Genomic DNA, 26,548 nt, shown 5'->3' with positions numbered 1-26,548 from the left:
CTCAACGCACTTCACACTTTTGAGTCTTGGCTCGGGTTTGTATCAAGTGTCCTGGTCAGTCCACTTGTTCACCCATAAAAAGTAGACTTTTTATTTCCATGGTGGTTTTCTTTGATTTCTTTAGTTTATGGGGCGCTTTGGTGAAATCAGCCGCATTTCCTCACAGGTAGGATTTCTATTTGATTTTTTTTTTGTTAATATAGAGTTTTTATTTATTTTGTAGCAAAAATTGTATTGACAATTAAATGACCGGGTGACCTGTGTCAACAAAACTCCACTTGCGGTGACACCCTGTTCGTTTTGCGATTCCCTAGCGTCACTTACAGTCTTCAATGCAATGTCAGAATGAATCGATTAATTGGCAACTACTTTAATAATCGAGTAATCGTTTAGAATCGTTTATCTTAAAATTGTCCAAATCCTCTGGTTTCAGCCTCTCAGCAGTTAATTATGATCTGATTTGTGTTTAATCAAGATAAGACATTTGCTAATTTATGGTTTGTGTCGTAACAAGAGGAGTCAAGAGCAATCGATTATAAAAAAAAATGATCAACGCTTTTAATAATCAAGTAATCATTTGGAGCCATAGTTGAACTTAAATTGTCCAAATCCTCTGATTTCAGCCTCTTAACAGTAATTATTCTCTGATTTATTTTTCTTAATCAAAATATGACATTTGCTTCACTTTTACTTATACCTTTTAAAAAGTTTGGTGACTACAAGACCAATCGCTCTTATGTGTTATTGTTCTTACAATACCAAATAAACAACAATAAATGGTCAATAAATCTTCATCTGTGGGAAAAAAATTATTATGTAGTACATTTCATTATAAAATGAAATTGTATCGGATTATTTGATTAATCGATGAAATAATCGGTAGAATAATCGATTTATATAAAAAAAAAAGTAATATATGGAAACAACTTTTTTTTTAATGAACAAAATGAAATTGTACCGGATTATTAGATTAATCGATTAACCGTATACTTTTCTATATACATTTTTAAAAAGCAGTCAAAAACATTTGTTTTGGTTTCAAGACTTGATTGTTCTGTTTTATTTTTCAAACAATGTGAAGCACCCTCCCTTAGAGACAGAAAATTGCCTTCTACCAACTAACTCCCGTTGCAAATAGTGGAAATTAGGTCCTCCCAATCAGCGCCTTTAAATTCTTCCAGCAGGTTTAAATTGGCCAGGCTAAGTAGGCTAATAATCACAGGCCACATTATAAAGAATTGCCCGTTGATTTAAGCTGTCAGCAGCCAGCGGTAGCTCAGGTCCGAAGATGTGGCGACCTGGGGAGTGGGAAAGGGGGTGGGGCGGGGGGGTCAAAGACAATTTCCATGTTAAAAAACGCCGCCAGAGATGATCAGAGTGTGCGACGCTGCCGGCGTGGCGAGATGGAAGCGTACAAGTGTACGACAAAGACGGCGTTCCGGTCGGCGTGCGCTAATCGTGTTGTTTTCACGTGTAGCCACGGGCGACGATAAAGAGACAAAAGACGATTCTGTCAAGTGTGCTGTCAAAATGGGAAATATGCTCCATTATATGTGTCAGCTTGTAATTACACACAGACGCACACACAAAAGTAGACATTTTTATTTTTGATTTTTTTTTTCTTTCTTTTACTCTCCCTTTTCATCAAATGCGTGTCAAGTGTCATCAGAGCGCTTTATTCATTCATCATCACTGGCTTCACATTGAAATTCATTTTCCTTCAGGCTCCTTTTTTTTGGGGGGGTTTAATTTCTGCACGTGTGCAGAGTTTACTGGGAGACAGATCATTTGCGGCGAGAAGAAAAGAGATCAGTGGCGTGCCGGCAGTTTGTCTGATGAGCGACGAGATGAAGAAGCACTTTTACAAAAGGAGCAAAAAAACACGGCGATGACAAGCGCGTTCATCTGCCGCCGTTTACGTCACTCTGCATTCTACGCGACAACGCTGACGTCTTCCTCGCTAACGATCGGACACCAAAAAGGACCCTCGCCATTAATAAATTCCGATTTTGGGGGGAACTGAATTAGTGACATATAATCGGATTCATTGGCCAAACGTATGCAACACAATACAATCTACAGGCTACTAAATAAGAAGGGAAAAAATGTCAATAAAGTTGCAATTGTACAGGAATAATTGAGGTTTTTGATCAAAAAAGTTGGTGAAATATTACCGAAAGGAATATTGTAAATAAAATAAATAAAGTTGCAATTTTACAGGAATTGTTTTTAATGACCAAAAAATGTACGAATTTGAGATTTAAGTCGCTAATTATCTGTAATTATTTATTATTTATATTATATAAATGTATTATTATTTATATTATTATTATTATTTATTATTATTTATACTATATATAGTAATTATTTGTCACACTACGGTAAATTTAACGAGGCTTGCATTTGAGCATGAGAATAAATATATCAAGATTTTTTTTTTCATGTTTTGTCAAAAAAAAAAACTTCCACATAATATTTCGCTTTTTTTTTCTTTCTCTATTACAACCTTTATTGTTCAAATAAGATATAACATTGAGACTTATTTTCCTCATCGGTGTGGCGCTAATGCTCATTTGTAAGCTGCAGAGTACGTTGGGGGGGGGGGGGTCGGGGTAGTAGAGTAGAGAAAGCCCCGCAATCTGTTGTGGGTGTGCGCGCGACTTAACAATAGATAGCGAGGCATGATGACTTATTAAACAGCGCCAACCTGCGGCGCGCCTTTTTCTCATTACCTTTTCAATTCCCTGCTTTGGAAAAGGCGTCGGGTGCGCTGACCAAAACTCTCGCCGTGTAATTCTCTCTCGGCCCCGCTTTCATCAGCGCTATTGGCTGGAGAAATATGAAGCTGATTTTTATCTATCCGCCTGTATAAATTCACAAAAGCCCTCAAGTTGCCCCCCACCCCCTCCTCGCTCGGGGGGGGGAAGACGCCGCCACTATTGCTGATCCTCGCCGTCCGATAAGGCTCCCCCTCTCTGTTTTTTTTTTTTTTTAATGATTTGACAGGCATCTGACATGAGCCCTATACAGACGCTGCATTTTTTTTTTTATACGACTCTTGTTTACGCCACGCTGCTCATTGCATGGCACTCTTTCTCCCCGCGGGGGACGTACACCGACGCCTACGCATGCGTGTCATTCCGCTGAACGCCAATTATACGGAGGAGAATAGAAAAAAATGGTGCCTCGTCACAAGTTGGGGTTCCATACGCCCATTTTTTTTGGGAGTTTTCAACAAATGCGAAATTAAAACTGAATGGAAGCGGTAGAAATATACGAAATTGCGGCCAAAAAGTTTTTACGCTTGGAGGGGGTGGATTTTGAAGCAAATCGAAAAAAGGAAAATGCTTATTTGGCTGTGGAAAGTTTTTGCGATATTACGTCCCAAAGCAATGTCCGACAATTAAGTAAGGTATGTTTGGGGGGACGAAACTGAAATTTTATTGGAATTAATTAAAGAAGCAAATATTAAGGTGATTTTAGATGGAAAACAGCAAGGAAACGCTACGTTTTATCAAGAATTACAAAATAAAAATCATACGACGTCATCACACAGGGCAGTTGCTTCCTGGTCTTCTTCTTCTTCTTTAAAATTACTAGTGGCTCACATCTCTACGGTGTATACTGCCACCTACAGCGGGGGAGGCCTTTATTATTTAGTAATTTCGCTTTAAAAATTTGAAACGATTGGATGGAAACCTGACAGATAATGTTCACTTTTGATGGATTATTTAATACTCCTGTTAAAAAAAAAATTAAAAATAAATTCAAAGTTTAAAATCTATATTTTCCTCTTTCAAAATCTAGAAAGATAATTGGTTATTGTGCTGTCAAAATTCTACAAACATTTATTTTAACCCTCCTGGTGTGGTATGGGTAAAAAAAATACACAGTTTCACAGTTTCAGAATCTAGAAAAAAAAATGTGGGTCATACTGTAAAACATCTCGACACATTTATTTATTTTAACCTACCGATTTTTGGCACACAAAAAAAAAAATACTGATTAATCAGCCGATTATTTAAAAATATATATAATGCACAAAATGTTCCCTCTCCTCAATTCCTTTTCAATGGGTGTCACTTACACACAAACTTTCACTATTATTACGATTCTCTGCTTTAAATGACAAATCCATAGTATGACCTTATTAACAAATTTAATGAAGTATACAAGGTTATTGTATAGATTTATGTATCAATAATAAAACCATTCTTACTTGTTTACAACTCTTGTAAAGCATTAACATTTTCTTTTATATATTTTTATCTTATATTATTTTCACTATTTTATTGAAATAACTCGTTTTTCACACATGGGGAAGAATTTGTGCCTTTGCGTAGTGTTATCTCATCTGTGGGTAAGATTTGTGTGTGGATATTCGTTCATTTGAAGGAAAAACACTCCCGAAGTCGATGCTAACTTCCTGTTAGCATTTGAATGGGATTCTCCCTTCGCTTTTAGCGCTAAGCTAGCGATGTTTAAAAAGGAAGCATGTTTTGTATTTAAATATACAGTGAATTTAATTCTTAACGTCGTGTGTTTAGTTTCACAGTTAACTCCAACTGAGGTGTCATTAAACATCTTAAAAGACCCTTAAGGACAACATAATAACCAGAATAACATATGTTACACACTTGCCAGTTGCTAATGCTACACAAACAAAATGGTGCATTCGGGGTACTTTCACAGCGTCGGAAACTTCGGTTTTCTTCGATGATAACGTTTTAAGGGGAAAATACTGGCCGATTGTTTTGGCTGATGTTTGAAGGCTAATAATCGGCCGATTATAATCGGCGGCTGATTATAAAGAAAGAAACCTTTCTTTTAAACCTCCTGAAATTGATGTGTTTCATCGTTTCAAATTTTCTGGTGTATTGTGGAACAAACTGACGCGTTTTACAGTTTAAAAATCTAGAAAAGAATAGCTAGGTCATTTTGTCAAAAATCTAGAAACATTTATTTTAATCCTCCTGGCGTATTGTGGGTCAAATGTATCACATTTTTAGAATCTCGAATCTAAAAAAAGGTGGCTGACAGACTGAAGAAAAAAACTTTTAACCTTCCTGCATGTTGTGTATTAAACGGACATGTTTCAGAATCTAGAAAAAAATATAATTAAAGAGTCACACTTGCAAAAATCTAGGAGCATTCCTTTAACCCTCCTGGTGTGTTGCAGGTTCGATTGACGTGTTTCATAGTTTTAAAATCAAGAAAGAAAAATTGTGGGTCAATTCAATCCCATTTGAAAATCTAGAAGAAGAAAAATCTTAAATTGGGGTTACATTTATTATGTTGGTCAGGTTTAAAAATAAAACACTAATAATCATTTGTATAATTTTTTATTTTTTTTTTTGTTGAGTTTATTGTAGAGTGGCCTGAAAATGTAGAGGGATTTTGTTGATTTTAATAAACTTATTCTGATGGCCTTACTTCCCAAAATGCATTGTGCTATTCTATTTTTGACATTTAAACCTACAAGAAAATCTACAAAAATATATGTTGGAACAAAAATAGGACTTCACTATTTTCATTTTATTTTTTTATTTTTTCCTTTTTCAAATGAAGAAAACAAGCAAGCATTGTGAGCAGGTCACGCTGACCCTTTGAAAATGAAAATGAAAAAAAAAAACTTTGAACAAATTAGTTGAAACATATTCAACAATAAACACATGAATGTCCAAAAGAATGCAATTTACACAAGTGACAAATGCCTTGAAATAAAAAGTAGCAGTGGTGCTAATAAGACAGTTGGTGTCACATGTGCTTACTTTGAATGTGCGGCGTTCACTCCTCAACTGCTCTAATTTTCTCTGGAGTGCTTTCTGGCACTTTTGCAGCAGTATCCTGGCGTACTTCTCTTTGAAATTCTACAGCGGCGGTGTCACTTGTGGGAGGGGAGGCAGGGGAAGAAAAAAAAAAAACTTTCATCACGCATGGCTAGCTAATCAATTGAAATCCAGCTGCCTTAGCGCAGCGCCCCCCCCCCCCCCCCCAAGCTAGGTTGTAACGTAGACTGCCTTTCATCAGCTCAGCCACTTCTTAAAAAGAGAACTCCTGCTCTGATGAACATTTCAGTTTGAAACAGATACGTCGCTTCCACAACCATCGGGACTGTCAAACTCTCCTGTTGGCTTCAAAAAAAATTAAGTTTGATCCTGCTCTGTTTGTTCATCCAAAAAAATATAACAGCACAATGCAAATAAATATTTTGTGTATACTTTTTTTTTTTTAAGAACAGGATGTAAATGTGAGTTTTATGGAGTTTTTGGTAATTTAAGAAGGAAATATGGAATGACCAGGAAAATTAATTTAATCCATTTTTTTTCTAGATTCTGAAATGGTCAATTTTTTATGTAATCATCACAGTTGTGTGTTTTCTTTCTTTTTTTAAGTTAAGTCCAATCCTACATTTTTCATTCAATTAATTGTGATTCACGATAAGGTTAAAACACAAAAAAAGGGTGAAACTTAAAAAAAAAAAATCTGGATAGTGAAAGGGGTTAACTTGACCTGTTTTACCTTTAACCATACAAATTTAATATAGCACAGTGTATTTTTTTGCAATAAAAAGGAAGTGAATTTAATCATATTTTTTAGCAATATTCTAGATTTTTACATTTTTCTTATTCAAAAATGAATGAATTTTTTTTTTCTGCAATATATACATAGCTATATATCTAGATATTCAAAAAGGTCAGTCTGGCACTGTGTGATCATCAAAAATTATATTAGCACAATGCAGGGTGCTGGAGCCTATCCCAGCCGGCTTCGGGCAGTAGGCGGGGTGCACCCTGAACTGGTTGCCAGCCAATCACAGATTATTAAATTGTTACTATTAAATGATAATTATTCAATTGTTTTTTATTGGTTAAAATTATACAAAAATGTTAAAAATACAACAACAAAAATGTATTTGTTAAAAAAATATATACCCAAAAAATTACCCCCCCCCCCCCACACACACACACACACAAAAAAAGGGGGGGGGGGCAACTTTTTTTTTTTTTTTCCTCAAACGGGTCAGTTTGACCCACAACATAACAGACAGGTTAAGTGAGCGCTGCTTTGACTGCTGACTCTAAATTCTTTCCATGTGATAGCACAATGAGTTGGTGGATGAGTACAAAATTGATTTTCATCAACACATGGCAGCTTTTTTTTTGTTTTTTTTTTTTGTTAATGAGATTATAATAATTGCGAGGTTTGACAAGACCTCACTGTGCGCATTTCCGCCAACGCCCCCTCCCTTGTTAACTCTCTGCGGACTGGCCTTACATCATTATTATTTCATATTTGCAATCTTCAGCTCCACGGGGGAGAATATTATCTGCAATCATCGCCGTCGTCGTCGTCGTCCTGCCGATTCTCTTGGTCGCCTCCCAAATAAGTCATTTAGTTGTAAAGCAGCTTCATTTACTCCACCTATTCATTCCACCCCCCCCCCCCCCCCTCCTCCTCCGTCCGCCTCCTTGCTGTCATATATCTAAATACAAATCTTCATTTTCTAACTGACAGCTTATTACCTCTGAGCACACATGCTGATAAATTTAATTCCAATGAGTTAGCTTCCATTTTGGGGAACCCATTTATCCGCTAATGTGCTAGCAGACACACACTGGAGGACAAAAAAAAAAAAAAAAGAAGTCCTACACGTTTGTACTGTAAATTTATGACATTTCAAATATATATCGCTGGTGATAATATTAAATAATAATTAAGTAATTTTTTAAAAATTTAAAGAACAACTTTAGATTTTCTTTAAACAACTTATTCTCTTAATATTGTGACATTTAAATAGCTTGTTATCTTACTATATATATATTATATATACTGTATATCTTATAATATAATTTTCTTATAATAAAAACAATGACATTCGTGCAGTACTGTGACATGTTTTATCATACGATGTGTTTTTTGATGACAAATGTCTTTTTTTCTACATTACAATTTGTTTCTCAATTATGTAACTCTGTTCTCATAATATTGTGGCTTTTTCTTGTATAATGTAACTTTTTTTGCACACACAAAAAAAAAAAAAAAAACGTTCTTGTAACGTATATATATTTTAAGATTTCCACTTCAAAACTGCTGGGTGAAAAATAAACAAATTTTGGTCAATAGTTGGACTGACCAATTTGACCCAACTTTCTGGGTTATTCTGGGTTGTACGGAGAAAAAAAAACGGATTTTTTTTTTGTGTACCAAACAACCCAAAAAAACGGGTTGTTTTGATACAAAAATAACCAACATTGGGTCAAATTGACCCAAGAGGCGGGTCAGTCCAATTTCTGACCAAAATTGGATTGTTTTTGACCCAGCAGTTAACATCAGTGTTGTAGAAATGTGACTATTTTTTTTGTAAAAAAATAAAATAAAAAAAATACGTTATTCTTGTAAATGTTGATTCTTTCTTTTAAACAGGACATTTTTCTTATACATTTTTATTTATAATTTATGAAGTTACTCTCATCGAGATGGTGGTGTGGTTTTATGAGTGCAAATGTGTTTTATTCATCCACTTAAGTCCGAGCAAAAGCACACAAAGACAAAGAAGACGCACAAAACCTCTACACGTGTTTTTTATTATGCACAACTAGCATGTAAATTATGTATACAACAAAGGTACTAATTATTTTTTAGTCATCATTTGTATTGTGTTTTTTTTCCTTGCAGGGCGGTGCATGTGCAGCAGCGTTATCTGAATAAGTACGTAAACTATTATTATTATTAGCTGTGATGTTGCTCCCTCACAGCCGCCGTTAACAATGTGGCTAACAAGCCCCATTAAAGGATGAAAGTGTTCTCAACAGGTACGAGAGGACACTGCTGCTTGGGAGCTGTGAATGTGCACTCCTCTCTCAAAGGGCCCCCCGAGAAAGAAAAAGGAAAAGAGGCTCTCAGAAGGTACAAAAAAAAATAAAAAGGCTCATTTGGAAAATGAATCTGGAGAAGTCATACGAAATTTAGGAAGAAAAACAATAACATTATGTCTAGAAAACATCATGGGGAAACTATCTGGACCTTTTTTTTTTTTTAAGCATTAAGCCTCTTGTGCAATGGGTCAAATTATGTTTATGTCATTGTAAAAAGCATTTATACTTAAAAAAAAAAAAATAAGGAAAAAAAGCCTCCTAAAAAATCAGGTTTCAAAATTCACTATTCTACTTTTTTTTTATTAACTATATTATATTTGCTACTCTCATTTATATTGGGGGTCAAATTGACTGATGTTAATTTTTTTTTTAAATCTGACCACCCACACTGTGCATATATATTTTTTCTTCTAAAATTCAAGTAAGTTTGTAAGTAAGTAAATTGACCTATTTTAATATTTTAAGGATGCAAAAAAATCGGCTTGTTCTTTTCTTATTTGTATTATTTATAAATTCAAAAATATAACCCTGCCAGAAATGTCAGTTTTGTTTTTGTTATTCGATTTTTATTGACTGTTTTTTAGTGGACCAAACATAACATAGCAGTAGAATGTTAAAATAAAATCTTTAAAATAAAATGAAATAAAAAGAAAATTCTCCTAATGATTTGGTGCACGGATCAAAATTTCCCTTTTAATGACTAATTGTAGTTAAAAGCAAATGTAAGCCTAATTAGCAGTGCTGTGTGCAATTACGGCTTTTTGTGAACAGACTTTCTGCCGCCGCAGCAGCTTTTTTTTTTCTCTCTCTCTCTTTCTCTCTGTCTTGCAGCAGGACCCCCCCCCCCCCCCCCCCCCCAGTGAAAGGCTTCACGCTCGGATTAGCCGCAGCTCAATTGTGGAGGAAAAAGTTCCTGCTAACTCGCAACATTTCTTTCACGCGTCTTCTTCAATTCTAAACCCCAAAAACACGATAATGCGCAAAAACCTGTAACCTTTAGCACAATAAATAAACAAACTCCCCATTTTAAATGCTAAATTATGTTTTAAAGGGAAATAAATGGACAAAAGCGGCAGGATGTAAATAAAAACGATATGACAGTTTGTCAAATAAATTCATCTTTTTGTGCTCGTCTGCACAAGTTTTGCCAATGTTATCAGCAGTTTCCGCTCAAGAATAGCTTGAGGTGTTTTGAGTGTAAATCCGTCTAAAGCTGCCAGACACACACACGCGCACACACGTACACAGCATATGCTAAATACAGATAAGAGTATTCCTAATAGATCTGCAAAAAAAAAAAAAAGTCTGGTCGCAGCGAAGCTCAATGGATGTGCTTTGAATGTAGTTGATAAGTTGGCTTAAGCTTGAATGCTGTAGCCCGATGCAACATTGTGCGACTGGGGCCCGCTCCATCACACAACTCGCCTTCCAGTAAAGACCCCCTTTCTGGGGGGGGGGGATTAGAGAAAAAGCCTTCCAGATCAGCTCATGTCTTACTATAATTTATGATTAGAAATACGGACGTGCCAGGAGGAAAAATCGCCGCGTTGGAAAAATATTTTTTAGCTTTTATTTATCCATTTTGTTCCACTAAAAAAAGAGGAGCGAACGTAGGGCTGGGGGGGGTTCTCACATTTTCTCCACTTTTTTCTTTTTTTTAGACTTTTAGTATTGGATAAACTTACAACAGCTCTAATTTCTAATTTTAGCACAAACCAGGAAGCTGGCCTGATGCATAAACCATGATAGATGGATAGCTAGTTAGATAGATAGCGAGCTAGCTAGCTAGCTAGCCAGATAGATAGATAGATAGATAGATAGATAGATAGATAGATAGATAGATAGATAGATAGATAGATAGATAGATAGATAGATAGATAGATAGATAGATAGATAGTTTGTTTTTGTTTGCCCTCTTGAGCCCTCATATATGGGTGTGTTATGTGGAAACAAGAGGGCGATAAGCCTCTTTCATCCCTCCAAGCCACTTAAAGAGCTGAAGCTGCAGCTTACGTGTTTTGCCTGCTGCCCTGCAACTACTACTTTATTGTTACTATGACGATGGTCATTGGTGGGCTACAAAATGGCATCTCTTGCATTTAAACCTATCCGAAATACATTGAGTTTAACAATTGACCAAAAAAAAAAATGGCGAGAAAAAAGTTGTACACGTGTAAATTCTGCCCCCCAAAAAAAGAGCTACATTGGTGAAAATGAACAACGGGAAAAAAAAAATGGTGAGAAAAAAGTTGTACACGTGTAAATTTAAAAGACAAAAGTTGAGAAAAATTGTTGTGGTGATAAATTTGTAAACTTTGTGAAATAGTAATTCTTATTATGGAAAAAAAAACTGTGAAGCAATGAGAAAATATCATTATGATGGAAGCCATGTTACGCGTATAGTCCTGAAGCATAAAAAAATGGTTATGAAAATGAAGTATGACTATAACGAGAAACGATTTGTAAAGCTATGTAATGAGTAATGTTTTAATATAAGAGAATAAAAGTTGCCATCATCAGAATATATATTTTTTACTTTTCAAGGAAAATATATTTTAATATAAATTTATACATTTTGTATAGTAGTCGTTCATATTTTGAGAAAAAAGAGTGCTGATGCTATGAAAAAATACAATTGTCACATGATGAGGAAAAAATATGTTATGCTAATAGTGTTGAAGTTTATAAAAAAAAAAAAGCTACGATGTCGTTGAGAAATAACCAATGGGAGAGATACTAATAAAGAAGTAACAAGGGTATTTTATTAATAAAAGAAAATAAGAGTTGCAATCTTCAGTCCACGAGACAAACATTGTCAATTACGAAAAAAAAAAAGTTAAAATATTTTTTGAATATTGCAACTTTATTCTGTTAAAAAATAAATATGAAATTATCATCGTGTTTTTTTTTTAATGTTTTTTTTCTTTTCTGTGTGGCTCCTTAGTAATAAACCCATCGGCACTGTATACATTTCTTTATCCGTCAAAAATGTTTGTGTTAAAAAAATAAAATAGTAATTGAGTTGACTTTTGAAGAACATTTATTTAACCTTCGTCTTGTGTTAGGGTCGGCAGCGACCCGTTTTTAGGTTTAACATGCATAAAAGAACCATATAAATTAGTTTATTTCATCAAGGCTTTTTGACTTTGTCAGGAACCCCTATTTCAACAAAATAAAACAAAAAAAAAGTTTTTTACTATATTCTAAAATGCTCTGGTTGAAATTGTTACATTTGTGTTGTTAGGGTCGGTTTCGACCCAGTTATAAAAATAAGATTATAAAGCAATAATTAGATTCATAATTGCACTGTCAGCCAACACACTGACAGCCAGCTCCTCTACCAATCCTGTGAGCTGTAGGGGATTCTCATTTTGCCGTGTTTTCCAGTACACCTGCACAAAAACAAAACTAACAGAGATGGGCATGTCCTGACATGTAAGGTCAATTCATTCATTTGAAAGGTCATTTGACATGCAGAGCCTTGCAATTGACTGGCAACCAGTTCAGGGTGTACCCCGCCTACTGCCCGAAGCCAGCTGGGATAGGCTCCAGCAACCCCGCGACCCTTGTGAGGACAAGCGGTAAAGAAAATGGATGGATGGATGGAAGGATGGATTTGACTTGCAGAGTGCACATCTCCAATTTGCAGCATACAAACATGAGAAGAAGATTTTCAGCGACCCAAGTTCTGGATAATCTTTTTGATGAAAATGAGGAAGAGGACACAGTTTCTGAGGAGGAAGACAATGTGGAGTATCAACCAGAAGACACAGACATATCTGATGAGTCTGATGAGGAGGTCACTGGTGGTGAAGCGCCTCCCACTGAAAGATTCAAATCCAAAAAAGATAAGATCTTTTGGAGCTCAGTACCTCATGATGTACATGGCAGGGCAGCTGCTGCAAATGTCATAAAAATGACCCCTGGAATCACAATTTGCTGTGACAAGAGTCAGTGACATCAAAACATGTTTCGAGCTATTCATGCCATTGTCACTAAAAAGAGTCATCATGGCTATGACAAACGTTGAAGGAAAAAAAGTCCATGACGACATGTGGAAAGACATTGATGAGGAATATCTGGATGCTTACATTGGTGTTCTTCTTCTTGCTGGAGTGTACAGATCCTTCAATGAGGCCACTGATAGTCTCTGGGACGCATCGACAGGCAGAAATATTTTCCGGGCAACAATGTCACTTCAGACCTTTAGAATGATATCAAGAGTCCTCAGATTTGACAACCGAAATAGCAGAGCAATTTCTGACAAGCTTGCCCCCATCACGGATGTCTGGGAGAGATGGACGCAACTCCTTCCACTGATGTTCAACCCAGGGCCAGAGGTGACAGTCGATGAACGTCTTGTCCCTTACCGAGGAAAACGCCCCTTCCGGCAATACATACCCAGTAAGCCAGGGAAGTACGGCATAAAAATCTGGGCAGCCTGCGATGCAAAAACCAGCTATGCATGGAAGCTACAGATTTACACAGGCAAAGCTGCGAGTGGCATTCCTGAGAAAAAACAAGGACAACGTGTGGTCCTCGATATGACTACTGGACTGCAGGGTCCCAATATCACTTGCTTATCATTTTGTGTTTATATTAAAGTTCTACTGCTGAAAAAATAATTTTTTGCATTTTTCTTGAAGTAAATATACATGGGTCGAAATCGACCCGTAACACCATAGATGTTACTATAGTCAATAATATTTAAATTAATAAATAAATAAAACAAATTAATTTAAGAGATGTGTTCTAATAGCCCCCAGTAATAGTCAGGTAACACAACAACCTTGTATTTATTTATATGATTCTCTTGGTGTTTATTTTATCAATTTTTTTTAATTGAAATCGAGGGGTATACTGACAAAAAAGGTCCAGAAGCCCACACCAACAACATTAAAACTAATATTTTCATGGATAAGGAAGCCTAACAAGCCAACCAAGAGATGAGAAATAAATTGGATGATATCTACTTGTTTTTAGTGTATTTTACAGCTGATTTAAGACACGGGTCGAAACCGACCCGTTAACATAAGAGATGGTAAGAGAAAGTTAACACAAGACGAAGGTTAAAAAAACATCATTTTATTCCGCGCCGTATGAAAGTTTCCGGGTTGTTGTGGGTGAGTCGGGAGGGCATCTCTCGCCTGCCTCCTTAATAAGCTGCTTGTGCGAGCCTCTACTGTAATATATTGCAGCAATAAAGCAATTCCAAAGCCAGCCTGGCCTTTTGACCGGCGCTGAGAGTGTGGAAAGCAGCAGGCCCACCTCTGCTAACTAGGCTGCCTCTCTAATATGAGATACCTGTCCCTGGCTTTTCACAAGGGGGGGGGGGGGTGGAAGCAGGAGGGGGGGGGGGGCTTAGCGCTTGATATTTTCATTTGCTCCCCGCAAGATGCCACCGTGCCGCTTTAATCTCATGTTTGACGTGGACGCGCTCTGTTCATGAAAAGTCGGCCTCAGCTTTGACCCGAGGGGAGGTGCCGTCATAGATGACAGTGGAGGGGTGGACGAGGGCGGTCTTTTCCTTGACCCCCTCCCATTGGCCTTCCAAAGTCTTTTCCCTACCCTTCTTAATCAGGTGGGACCCCTTCCCTTTTAGCCAGGGAGACGTATTCTCTCCATCCAGCTGCGACTTTCATTCCAAGTGGGCTCAGATGTCCGCGGATAAAGACGAGGGTCGACGTCTTAAAAGGAGGAAGGGGACGCTGCTTCGTTTTCTTCATTGATTAATAAAAGCCTGGAAACCTATTACATAGGTTCGAGCTGGCCGATTAATCCTTTTTGTCAATTGCAGTGAACCCCCCGTTTATTGACTTGAATTGAAAAAAGCAGTTCATCAAGCAAAATTCCAAATTGTGCTTCGAAGACGAGCTACTAAAAATTGGTCATGGGGACGTATTGATATTATTCCAATCACAAAGTAGTCACTTTTCTTTCTTTTCTTTGGTCCTTCCTCGGGTCTCCTGACGGCCTCACGACCCTGGCTGGAAGTGTTTAGGTGAACGGTATGGGATTTTTTAATAGGTTTTAGGTGAACTAATGAATACACACACACACTCACACGCACGTACGCACATACACATTCTCACCCACATACAATATATTTTTTTAATTAAAAAAATAATAATAAAAACATTTAAAAAAGAGAGCAATGATGATGACATGTCAAATCGGTAAAATTACCGAATGAACAATACTGAGCTCTCCCAAAAAAAAAAAAGTAGTCAATTTGCAGTGTAAATATGCACGTTAAGCACAACATACAAGGAGGAAGAGTCCGCTAATGACCTCCTCACAAAGGCTCTTCTTTTTCTTCTTCTTCTTCTTCATCTTGTTCTTTTCCAAGGTGCTTGTTTGTGCCGCACGTCACAAACAAGCCACTTCTCCAGCGCCCGCTGATTGACGTGCAGAATCAATTGCTCCCCATAGCATCCGTGTCAGTCTATTAGGCCGCCGCCCGCTCTAATGATAGGCTGCTCTCCAGCAGATTATAGAGCGGAGGCAACAAAGACCGGCCCGCTCGGTCGGCTATCATTGAGCAAAGCCTCATTTTCACTCATGGCAGGTAAACACACACAGATTACAACGTTGATGGCATATGCGATGGTCTACTCGTCTTTAATGGGGAATGAATTATTAATATGGTGGCATTAGGGAGAGACTGGTGTGTTTTCTCGGTTTACAAAAAAGGAAATAATGATTTGAGCCTCTTGTGAAAGTAGAAGTTTGCTCACTTTGAAAGAAATTTGCAAATTGGTGTAGTTGTTTATTGATTGTGGTGATAGACAGAATATCAATCAAGGGTGCATAAATGTAACTAATTGCTTATACTGCTGATATCAACAAGTCCTGTGAAATACAAAAATTGGAATCCATTTCTTACCTTCTAGTCTATGTAACAAGATTAAAGAGGTGCACAAGGTTGGTGAAGGACTCTGGTTGGTGGCCCGGTGGGTGGTGGGTGGTGTCTGGTCGGTGCTGGATTTCACTTTCCTTTCTTTTCTTTGGTCCTTCCTCGGGTCTCCTGACGGCCTCACGACTCTGGCTGGAAGTGTTCGGTTTCGGTGAACGGTATGGGATTTTTTAATAGGTTTTAGGTGAACTAATGAAAACACACTCGCACATACACATACAAAATAAAAAAATTAAATAAAAAAAATTAAATAAAAAAATTAAATTAAATTAAATAATAAAATTAAATTAAATTAAATAATAAAATTAAATAAGAAAATAAAAAAATAAAAAGAGGTGCACAAGGTTGGAATGGGTTACAAAACCATCAGCAAAAGTTTTGGTGAGAAGGTAACATTTTTCCAAAATGGACAATGACTCTTGGTCTGTATTAAGTATGTAAAGGCATTTTGAACCGTAGTCGTCAAGAAAGCCCGTTTGTAACGCGGTAAAAGTCCACCTTAAGTTTGCCTGTGAACATTTTGTTGGCTATTTTGCATCAACTCGAATGGAGGATGAAAAATCTAAATATCTGGTCACAAAGCAAAACCCAAGCTAGTACTTGAAAAATCTTGTTAATTAGCACATTGATAAGACGTAGCTGTTTATAAGGTTTCTCTCTCTTTTTTTTTCTTTTTTTTGTATGTGCATGTTTGACCTTCTTCTTTCTGCTTCTTCTTTGTTGCCACTTCTTACTTTTTGAGTCATTGTAATGCCGGAAGACTCGTCCACGATTCATCTGCAAGTGTTCTTGCTAAAGAAATTGACGGTCATTTTATGTCTTCCACTTTGGAATAGTGACGTCACGGTGGTATAGAAAGTGGCATGTGAGAAACTGATTCCTAGAAGGTGTATTTCATACACATGAAACAATGCAGATCAAGACTATTGCTACTTGACTGAGTGGGAGCCCAAATTCTGGTTCCAAGGGGGATCCGAGACTGATCTCACTCAATTGCACAATGTTACGTAACTTGTGTAATTTTGCCTGATGTTTTTGATTGTTACTTTCTCTGTAAGTGAGCAATCTTACAAATTCAGCAGGGGACCAAGTAATTATTCGTCGCCATAAAAGACTTTGTGTTGGCACATATTGGAAGTCATCAAAACAACAGGTGTTTCCTTAAAGAGCCCCCCCACACACACTCCCCTCTGGGTAATTGTAGTTGTCAAGTGAACACAACACAGGCCCTCTCGCTGCCAACATGACTGCCGTCCAAACCAGGAAGTGCCAATAGCGTTTAGCCGCTGTTCCTCCGTGTTTACACTCCATCAAAGTTTGATTGACTTAATTGAAAAAACTTCGATACTTCCAACAATCGCGTTGACCTGGCGCGCGCTGCGTTTAATTACCTGCAATAAAATTGGATTACCGGGAAAATGTGGCACACATCAAGCGAGTCTCTCGCCCTAAGTGGCACTATTGTGCATCGTCGGAGTTGGAGAAAGATGACACGAGAAGTCGAGCCGAGACAAAAAAGACGGGGGACTCGGCTAATGAGACTGGTTAGCCATTCAAATTTATGGAAATGTTATTAATTACAGACACCTATCTCTCACGGCGACCATTTGGCGCTAAAGGTAATTACGGGCGACGGTGACAGACACGGAACAAGCCAAAGCGATCAAAGAAAACGGGGGAAAGTTGCGACGCGAAGCGGGCCCGGCCGCGGGCGAGCGAGCCTCATTAAAGTCCCACTGTGTTGATCACCAATTAACCTGCTTTGTTTTTCTGCTTTTGATTTCAGGGCCGTCGCTCCCCTCGGCTCGTACCCCCAATGAAGGAGGATGCGAGTCGGAGGTGACCCGGTCCCGAGTGGTGCCCGGGGGCCAGGCCGGGAGCGCTGATTGGTCCTCGCAGGAAGGAGTGAGTGACAGCTTGGAGTTGGCGAACCTCAGTGGGGAATAATTAAGATGATATTTAGGTGAGCGTCGTGTGCTGATGAGATGGATTGACACAAAATGATTGCCTCATTTGCACTCCGCTAGCATCAAATTAGAATATTTCAAAAGAGGCACTGATTGGATTGGATCAGCATTGTAGTTTGAACAAATAACACAAATCGAGGTAACAAATATCTTATTTCAAGTTGAATTTCACAATCTGGGTTAATAATATTAGTAATCCCCCCGATATTCACGAGCTGTGCTGCAAATAGCAAAAAACTCCAAGAATCTAAAATCTATTTTACCCCCTGCATTGTTTGAACTATAACACAAATTATGATCACAAAGCACTATAATATTTCAAACTTCACTTACATAACCCTTAAAACCCGTGAGCAGTATTTTATTTTGAAATGGCTTGGGCAGAACCAACAAAAAGCCCAAAAATGGTCACAATAACGGCTAGGGGTTAAAAAAAAATTCAGCGCATTGCCACGGCAACAGCGCGTGATAAAATAAAAGGCTTTCTATATGTTTTCATCGTAAACATTTATTTATTTTTTTTATTATTATTTTTTTCTTCTGGAGAGCTCAGTATTGTTCATTCGGTAATTTTACCGATTTGACATCATCATCATTGCTCTCTCTCTCTTTTTTTTTTTTTTTATAATATATATTTTTTATTATTATTAATTTTTATTTTGTATGTGCGTGTGTGCGTACGTGTGAGTGTGTGTGTGTGTAAACATTTAGATGAAACGACGATCAAGTAAATTCTCTCGGTGGAGTTCCTGGAAATATGACCTCTATAATAGGCCAAAAAAAGAGCACCAAATTACAAAATAAAATCAAAATGGTGGACTTCCTGTTAGGTTTGGGGTATGACTCCAAAAGCCTTTTTGGTAGGTCTTGGGCTGTTATGCTTCCCAATTTTCATAGATCAAAGGGAAACGTACAACTGCTACTACTGAGCCATTTTTAAGAAAATCACACAATAAAACTCAAAAACATCAATCTTTTTGCCAGGGCTGATGTGTGTGCGAGTTCAAAGTTAACTTCCACTGAACTTATATCACTTCATCGTACCTCCTTGACACCAATTTATAATTAGACAGGGTTTTGGCCACTTCTTGTGGCATTTTAGGGTGTTTCGAAAGAACACTAAAAAAAAATACCATTAGGTGACTTTTCGGGTGAAAAACTGGGAATAGGATGCACCAAAAATAAATTGTGATATCTAGTTGTACTAGAATTATGTAGAGGCGCAATATACCTCCACCAAGGCATTGCGACTTGACTTCTACACTCTAAAAACAGTTGGGTCAAAAATAACCCAACTATGGGTCAAAAATGGACCAATCCTCTACTTTCGTTCGTTCCTCAACCCTTGAATGATTTTTTTTTTCTTTCAATTCTTTATTTGACTCTCTTCCTTGTGTAAATCTTAAAAAATCTCTAAAAGGGAGTTTATTTGGTCCCTCTCTAAATAGAGTCAAATTTTGGGTAAAAAATAATCCAACTGTAGGTCAAAAATGGACCGATCCTCTACTTGGGTCAATTTGACCCAACTCTGAGTCACGAAACGGGTCTTTCGGCGTAAAACAACTCATAAGTATTGGTGAGATCCTTTACTTGGGTCAAAAAAATTGGGTCATTTTATATAAAACAACCCCCCAGAAAGTTGGGTCAAATTGACCCATAAAGTGGATCAGTCCATTTTTGATCCATAATTGGGTTACTTTTGACCCAATTGTTTTTAGAGTGTATCATGTTTTGTTTGGAGTGGCAACTTCTTCCGGGCACGACCCATTTGAACTTTTTCAGTTCTGAAATTTCACACTACAAACCCAACTATTTGTATCCAAGCAACGAACAAGTTTATTTTTCAGAAGAGTCAGACAATAAATGCAGTTCTTCATCAAAGCTGCATAAACCTGCTTAAATTATTGACAACCTTCACATTTCAGTTTGTCTTAAGTCGTCCAAGCCCATTATTTGTCTATTGTGTTTACAAATGGGCAAATGTGCGATGTCAAAATGGACTTCCCGACTGGTGATGCCACACAAATGCCACTGCAAAGTTCAGTGAGTGTTTTTTTTTTTCTCTCAGCAATGCCGATATGAAAGTGCTTTAATTGACTGGGGCTCAGAGAGGAAGATTAGCGCTTGGATGGAGATGAATAGGTGAGAAAATCTCCAGGCTGATTAGACGCCAACAAAATGGGTGGCCGCTCTCAACTTTTATTATGCTGCAGTGGAGGTCATATTTAAAATGAGAGATTAGCCGCTCATCACAATATTGGTGGATTATCAGCTACCTGCTACCCCGGCTGCGGGTCGATAAGAGTTTGACTGCATTTCGAATTAATTTCGCTCAGCTTTACAGCCTCCTATCTTGTTATTGATCACGGCGTTAATCCATAACCAAGCTCATCCTTTCCCCTGCGAGAACGAGCGGGGGGGAAAAAAGAAAAAAAGCTCAACGCGGAGGACTGACTAAGAACTGGAGGAGACGTACAAGTTCCTCCTTCAGTCCTCGCATTGATTTCCACGACAGTGGGAGCTCATCACACCTCAGCTCCTTTATCTGTTTGTCTTCTCCAACAGAGGGACCTCCGCTGCGGGTGAAATGTAGCCCGTGACCCTCGACCCTCGGGGTCCGGCATTTGTCTCCAGTGCAGTGACCACAAACAACCCCTGGTTTTGCTGTAAATGTCAGCGCGGCGCCGTCTCCGCCCTCTCGCCTGTGAAGCACAATGCTGCGCTCAAGCTGCACTAATAGGACACTTTGATGGCAGCGACATCATCGCTTGTCCTGTTTGTTTGATAGCTGCACATCGACTCGCTGCTGCTCGCCCTCTCGCCATCCGGGCACCGTGTCCTAGCGACAATAATCTTATTTCCCTCACATTTTATTGTATAAAAACATATTTTTAAATGATCTGATTGACCTATTTATTTTCTTATCTGTTTAATGACTAAACCAACTCTTGCCTAGTTAAATGGAAACTCAACTATAAAAAAAAAATAATAATAATTCTTATATTTAAACCCTCAGAAAATAATTATAAACTGATTTTTATTTTATTTTTAACCAAGATTATTTTTGAGTTACTAAATGTTGGACCCCCTAAATATGTTTTTTATTATTTTACAAATTTGAAATTTGCCATTTAATAAACAATGACGTCACTGATCATTGACCAAAAAGATAATAAGACGGTTAAAATATTAGCACAGGTCAATTTGACCCACAACATAACAGGATGAATAATAACGAGAGATCTTTTTTTTTAAGTCTTATAAAAATTTAAAATGTGTACAGAAGGGGTGAGGAATCTGCGGGGCGTGGGCCCTATGTTGTCCGCGACAATGTTTGATCCGGCCGGCCATAACATTATGAAAACAAAAAATGTCAGACAATATGTTATTTAAAAAAAAGAATAAAAATAAAAAAAATAATGTAAACAATCAACCCACAAATGTTGCTAATATATATATATATATATATATATATTATTATTATTATTATTATTATTTTTCGAACATGTATATTTAAAAAAAACAGACTGGTAATAAAAGTACACTTATGAAAACAAAACATACAAAGCAACAAACACAACATTAAAGCAAGATAGGAAAGTTTCGCAGTGGATCATAAACAACACATTTGCACATACATGTTCGAAAAGGAGTAGGAAGCAGTTTTTTGTTTTGTTTTTCATGGGACTTAAATGTAGCGTCATCTTATTTTATAAATATATTATGGTATGTAGAAGACTATAATGGCCACTGAAAAAGGATTCCCTTCGCCATTGAGGTGCAATTAGTTGGAAATTGTACCAAAAAAGCAGACAAAACTTGAAGCATTTCTACTAATTACACCTTTTGAAAGAACAAGATTCCCCACCTCTGGAGTAAAGAATGGAATTAGCGTGCAATTAGTAGAATATAATATGAAAAAAAAAAGCACAAAATATGCCAGATTTCTACTAATTACACCTTTAAAAAAAATGGAATGGCAACTGATGGGGGAAATTAATTCCCAACCCCTTTTGGGACGAATGCAATTGAGTTGCAATTAGTAGGGAGTAGTACCACAAAAAAAAAGTAATGACACCTTTTTAAAAACTAAAATGGCCAATGAATGATGAAGGAGAAAAGGTTCATTCTACCCCTTGTTTAGTAGGAAATAATAACAAATTTAAAAAAAAAAACACACACACACACACACAAAATATCACATTTCTATTAATTTGTGCTTTTTTCCACCACATGATCCTCCAAATTTATACTTGGTTTTAAAAGTGTTGATATTTAAAGTTGTTAGATTTCCAGCACCAGATCAATTAATTTGCGATTATTGAATGGATGCATTCAGTTTTCTGTCAAATATTTGAATGAAAATATGTCAAGACATTGCTTGTAAGGTGTCACCCCCGCTCCCCCCCCCCCCCCCCCCCCAGCCCTCTTCCCTGCAAACACACACACTTTTCCTGGTCGGCGGGCCTCCCGAGGTTGGTGTCTGTGCGTTAGGGGCTCTATTGTTGCCCACCGCTGGATAATGCCCTTATTAATTGTACCTCTTTGTAAGGTGTCAGCTGCAGCCTGGGATTGAGATGGATGGATCTGTGGAGTGCGCCGCCGCCCTGCTGCACAGCCCGCAACAGGGAAGGAAGGGCTGGCGGGCTGCCGGGCTGCCACAACAACACATCAGATAAACGCAATCTTTTCATTATTCCATAGAAAGAAAGTACGATGTTACAGCCCTGATGAAACATCATTTTATTTATTGATTGGGTTGTGTGTGTTGTGTGCTTAATTAGGCGTATTGAAGCCTCTGTGGTGATCAACAGCATTAACATCAAATCCTTTCCCTCTCATTAAAGGAAACAAAGTCATTACAGTTCATTGATGCACCTTCTTCCCGGCTGATGTTGCTTTTAGCTGCACTATGGAGGCCTCAGTCTTCCTCGGCACAAACATTCAGGTTGGATCACTCGATCGAACACAACCTTTTTTTGGAATGTGTTTTTTTTTTTTTTGTCTATGCAATTTAAATCAGCTTGAGAACTTGAATGATGCAATGTTTAATTATTCAAAAAAATATATGCTTTTATAGATGTGACATCTTTCATCCTTGGGGTCTGTTTGATCTCAGCAATTGACCATAAAGTGATTATAATTTAATTTGTTGCCCAAGTTTATGTGTGAAATACTATATAATTAATCCCCCCCACCCCCCAAAAAAAATATTTTTTAAATGGATATTATTTTTAGTCTTCTAGTTTGTTTATTTTATTCAAAATAAATATTTGTACTGTCAAAAACATTTGGAAAAAAAAGTTTCTGTTGTCAAAAATAGTAATGTTGCAGAAAAACACAAAAATGTATAAGGATTTAAATTTTGGAAACAGTGTTGCAGTTCTGGGTTTGAACCTTGCCTCCCGGTCTTCCTGTATGGAATTAATAAGCTCTCACCATATTTGTGTGGGTTTTTTTCTCCAGGTTTTCCTCCTTCCACATTCCAAACAGGTTCAGTGAAGACTCTAAGTCGACACCTAGGAGTGAATGTGTGATGCCTGCCTCATGCCCAAATTCAGCAGGGCGATGCTCCAGGTAGCCTTCTGCTCCCTTTCTGTGTGCACCTTATTATATTACTTGAGGTGGGTTCATAATTTGCATACTGTATTTAAATTGTTGTCATTTCGGCCAGTGTAAAGAGCTTATCATTGCTTTAAGCCTCCTGTTAAGATGTGGGTCATTTGAAGATCCAGGACTAAATAATATTTAAAGATAGATAGTATACTCTTATTATGGTTTCCTTATTTTTAAGTCTATATAAAATAAATTATTTTGAATGTTTTTTTTTTTTGCATTAGCATTTTTTTATAATTTATAGTGTGGGTCAAACTGACCCATTTGAAAATCTTTTTTTTTTATGAGAATTACATTTATTCTGCATGTTTTTCATTATTTTTACATTTGTGTTTTACTAATTTAAGTATAATTTTTTTTATTATTTTTTGATTAAATGTTATGTTGACGGTCTAAATGTAATCCTAATTTTTGTGTATTACAGTATGTTAAATTGGAATCAAAATTATTCATATGGCTCTACCTTTTTTTACATTTTTTTTTTACAATCATTTAAAAAACTTTTTTGAATTTTGTTTATTGCATTTTTTTTATGACTAAAGGTGTATGGGTCACAGTGTTGTTCAGCAACAAACACAATGGAAGGGTTCACTGTTCCATATTTCCACGAAAAACATGAAATACAAGCTCTGTGCTTAGAATGAGGAAGTTGCTGTACTGTCACATTATTTTCTTGTGCTAAAAAAAACATCGACTGCACAGGCAGACAACCCAAGCAAGAGAGTGAGCGTTAAAAAAAAAAAAAAAAAAACTAAACATGAAATGATCCATTCCCCTTCAGATCCCATTTAAGAGAGGCGGGTGCCCATTTTGCAAGTGTCAATTGTTTTTTGTCTCTTCAAGTGTGGCTGCAATGTTTGAATTCCAGCATTAAAGTGCAGCGCCCGCTGAGTTAAATTACGGTGTCGGGGGGCCGCCGGGTGGGAGTAATCAATAAGAATACACGAGGGCGCCGTGTAGCGTGTCTGCTCCGAGCAGCGGGGACGCCGCCGCCCCTTAGCCTGTCCCCCAGCAGGTTAGATAAATATGATAGTGAAACGGGGGCACACTGGATTATATGATATCAATGTGGAATCAGCCAAGTGCTATTACACTCTCCTGGCCCACTGTGAGTACTATTGACAAGGTTGGCTTTGAACGCCGCTCTCTTTACTCACCTCGGCCCTCCTTCCCTCCCTCCCTCCCCCCCCTCGTTGTGCAAGCACCACAGCAGGACTGGGATCTATGGCGGGGATTTACACTCCATGTCCAATTGCACGAGTCCCGTTTAATTCCTACATCCCGTCTTTCGGTCCGTCTCCGAGTACGTTTCAAGTGGCACGTTCGCCATATGGACGTGATCACTCAGAAATAAGCTTCAACACAAGGCCCAGTCAACACAGATGTAAACAATTATCCATAAATCATGGATAATTGGATAAATGGAAAAAAATAGCATAGCATTTAAATGCCCCTCCCCAATTGATTGGAATTATGCAATTTGAGTTAATCATATTTACACCATATTCTTTTTTTTTCTGCTTCGTCTGTCCTTCCTTCCTTTCCTCAGTCTCTCCTTTGGTCTCTTGAGGTCTCCCTGATTTGTTGGAATTTCGATGTCTCTGGGGTTGGTGAAGGACTCTGGTTGGTGGCCTGGTGGGTGGTGTCTGGTCGGTGCTGGATTTCACTTTCCTTTCTTTTCTTTGGTCCTTCCTCGGGTCTCCTGACGGCCTCACGACTCTGGCTGGAAGTGTTCGGTTTAGGTGAACGGTTTGGGATTTTTTTAATAGGTTTTAGGTGAACTAATGAATACACACTCACACGCACACACGTGCATACACATGCTCACCCACAAAAAAAAAAAAAGAGAGCAATGATGATGACATGTCAAATCGGTAAAATTACCGAATGAACAATACTGAGCTCTCCAGAATTTTTTTTACACCATATTCAATGTCTAATGTACCATATATGATTTTTTTACACCAACATTTTAGCATATTTAGTACATAGATCTGATGGTCTGGATCAGATCGTCAGGTATGTTGTTTTACGCAAAATCGGTGGGTGTTCAGTAGTGTTGTACCGATACCAGTATCAGAAGGGGCCCCACATTAAAACGCTGGCATTGGTATCGGCGAGTAGGCGAGACCGGGGCTAGTTGCATCACTTTTTATACTTTTATAGACTTCTTGGAATCAATACATCATATATAAATAAAATGTATACCAGATGAAAGACCAAAGTCTTAGGTATATTTTTTGTTTACATACTTTGTGTCAGTGCAAAGTTATAAATAAGCCTTCAAATAGAGGGAGTGAACATGTGACATGTTGCCCCACCAATGGGTAAGTTGTCACACCACTGTATATGGGGTAAGATGTCAAACTGGATTTTGCAACTAATAAAACAAGGACAAAATTATCCTTGTTTTTTGTTTGTTTGTTTTTACAGCCAGAGAAATTGTTTATCATTGATCTTGGAAATTCACCATAGCCATTGAGCAAACATACATTGTTGTATATTCCAATTGTGCTTGAATCTGAGTGAATCCAGGCTATACTATATTTGACATAGCTCAAATTACAAAATCATTTTTTTTACAAAATCATATTTTAAGCTGCCGCCTTCAAGTTAGTGTCACTGAAGTGAACAGTATGATGATAACATGTTTTTCGGAATAACCTACAACTTTGGTCGAATGGATTAGATCTGACGCTGCAGTGCACTTCCTTGGCTGCCAATTAGCCGACGTGCAGCTCACCAGTTGCTCATACAGTAACCTCATCGCGCTGATCCACTCGCACTATTGATTGACTTTGCGGTGGTGGGGCACGGGGAGATGAAACCTAAAAGGCCATTATCGGCTTCCTCTTCGGATGGACCCGATACGGCCTTTCTGGCGGGTCGTAACCTCTACTGGCCTTTGTGTAAGCAAGCCCCTTCCGTGGCGTCATTATCACTCTTGTGTTAAATGACACGCGGGTCAAGAAAGGTGCTCCACGTTTTGATGTCTCACATGTGAATAATCTTGCCGCCAAATGTCATGCAACTGCTTTTTGCGTGGAGATTCCAGCATGTCGCAAAATACGTCCAATAAAAAGCATCTCCAAACAGTTTTCTTCATGCAAAGACAATCAAACCAACAAACTTGTATGATGCAAGCCTTTAAGAGGCGGGGCCTGGTGGGG

The 26,548-nt window shown here is 37.7% G+C and overlaps 1 long non-coding RNA gene across 4 annotated transcripts; it reads left to right on the top strand.

The window, feature by feature from the left end:
* The first annotated feature begins 31 nt into the window (after positions 1 to 31).
* LOC144053848 (uncharacterized) lies at positions 32 to 26,281 on the top strand. 4 transcript variants are annotated; one of them, XR_013294530.1, is made up of 7 exons: positions 32 to 166; positions 8,680 to 8,712; positions 8,817 to 8,910; positions 17,582 to 17,758; positions 22,315 to 22,710; positions 23,229 to 23,339; positions 24,928 to 26,281. It is a non-coding gene; the product is annotated as an uncharacterized LOC144053848 (long non-coding RNA). The 4 variants fall into 4 exon arrangements; XR_013294532.1 differs by lacking the exons at positions 22,315 to 22,710; positions 23,229 to 23,339; positions 24,928 to 26,281 and adding an exon at positions 20,328 to 22,157; XR_013294531.1 differs by lacking the exons at positions 22,315 to 22,710; positions 23,229 to 23,339; positions 24,928 to 26,281 and adding an exon at positions 19,831 to 22,157.
* The last annotated feature ends 267 nt before the right edge of the window (positions 26,282 to 26,548 follow it).

This window comes from Vanacampus margaritifer, chromosome 6 (assembly GCF_051991255.1).
Source record: "Vanacampus margaritifer isolate UIUO_Vmar chromosome 6, RoL_Vmar_1.0, whole genome shotgun sequence".
Classification (NCBI taxonomy): domain Eukaryota; kingdom Metazoa; phylum Chordata; class Actinopteri; order Syngnathiformes; family Syngnathidae; genus Vanacampus; species Vanacampus margaritifer.
This window is presented reverse-complemented; position numbering and strand designations above follow the sequence as displayed.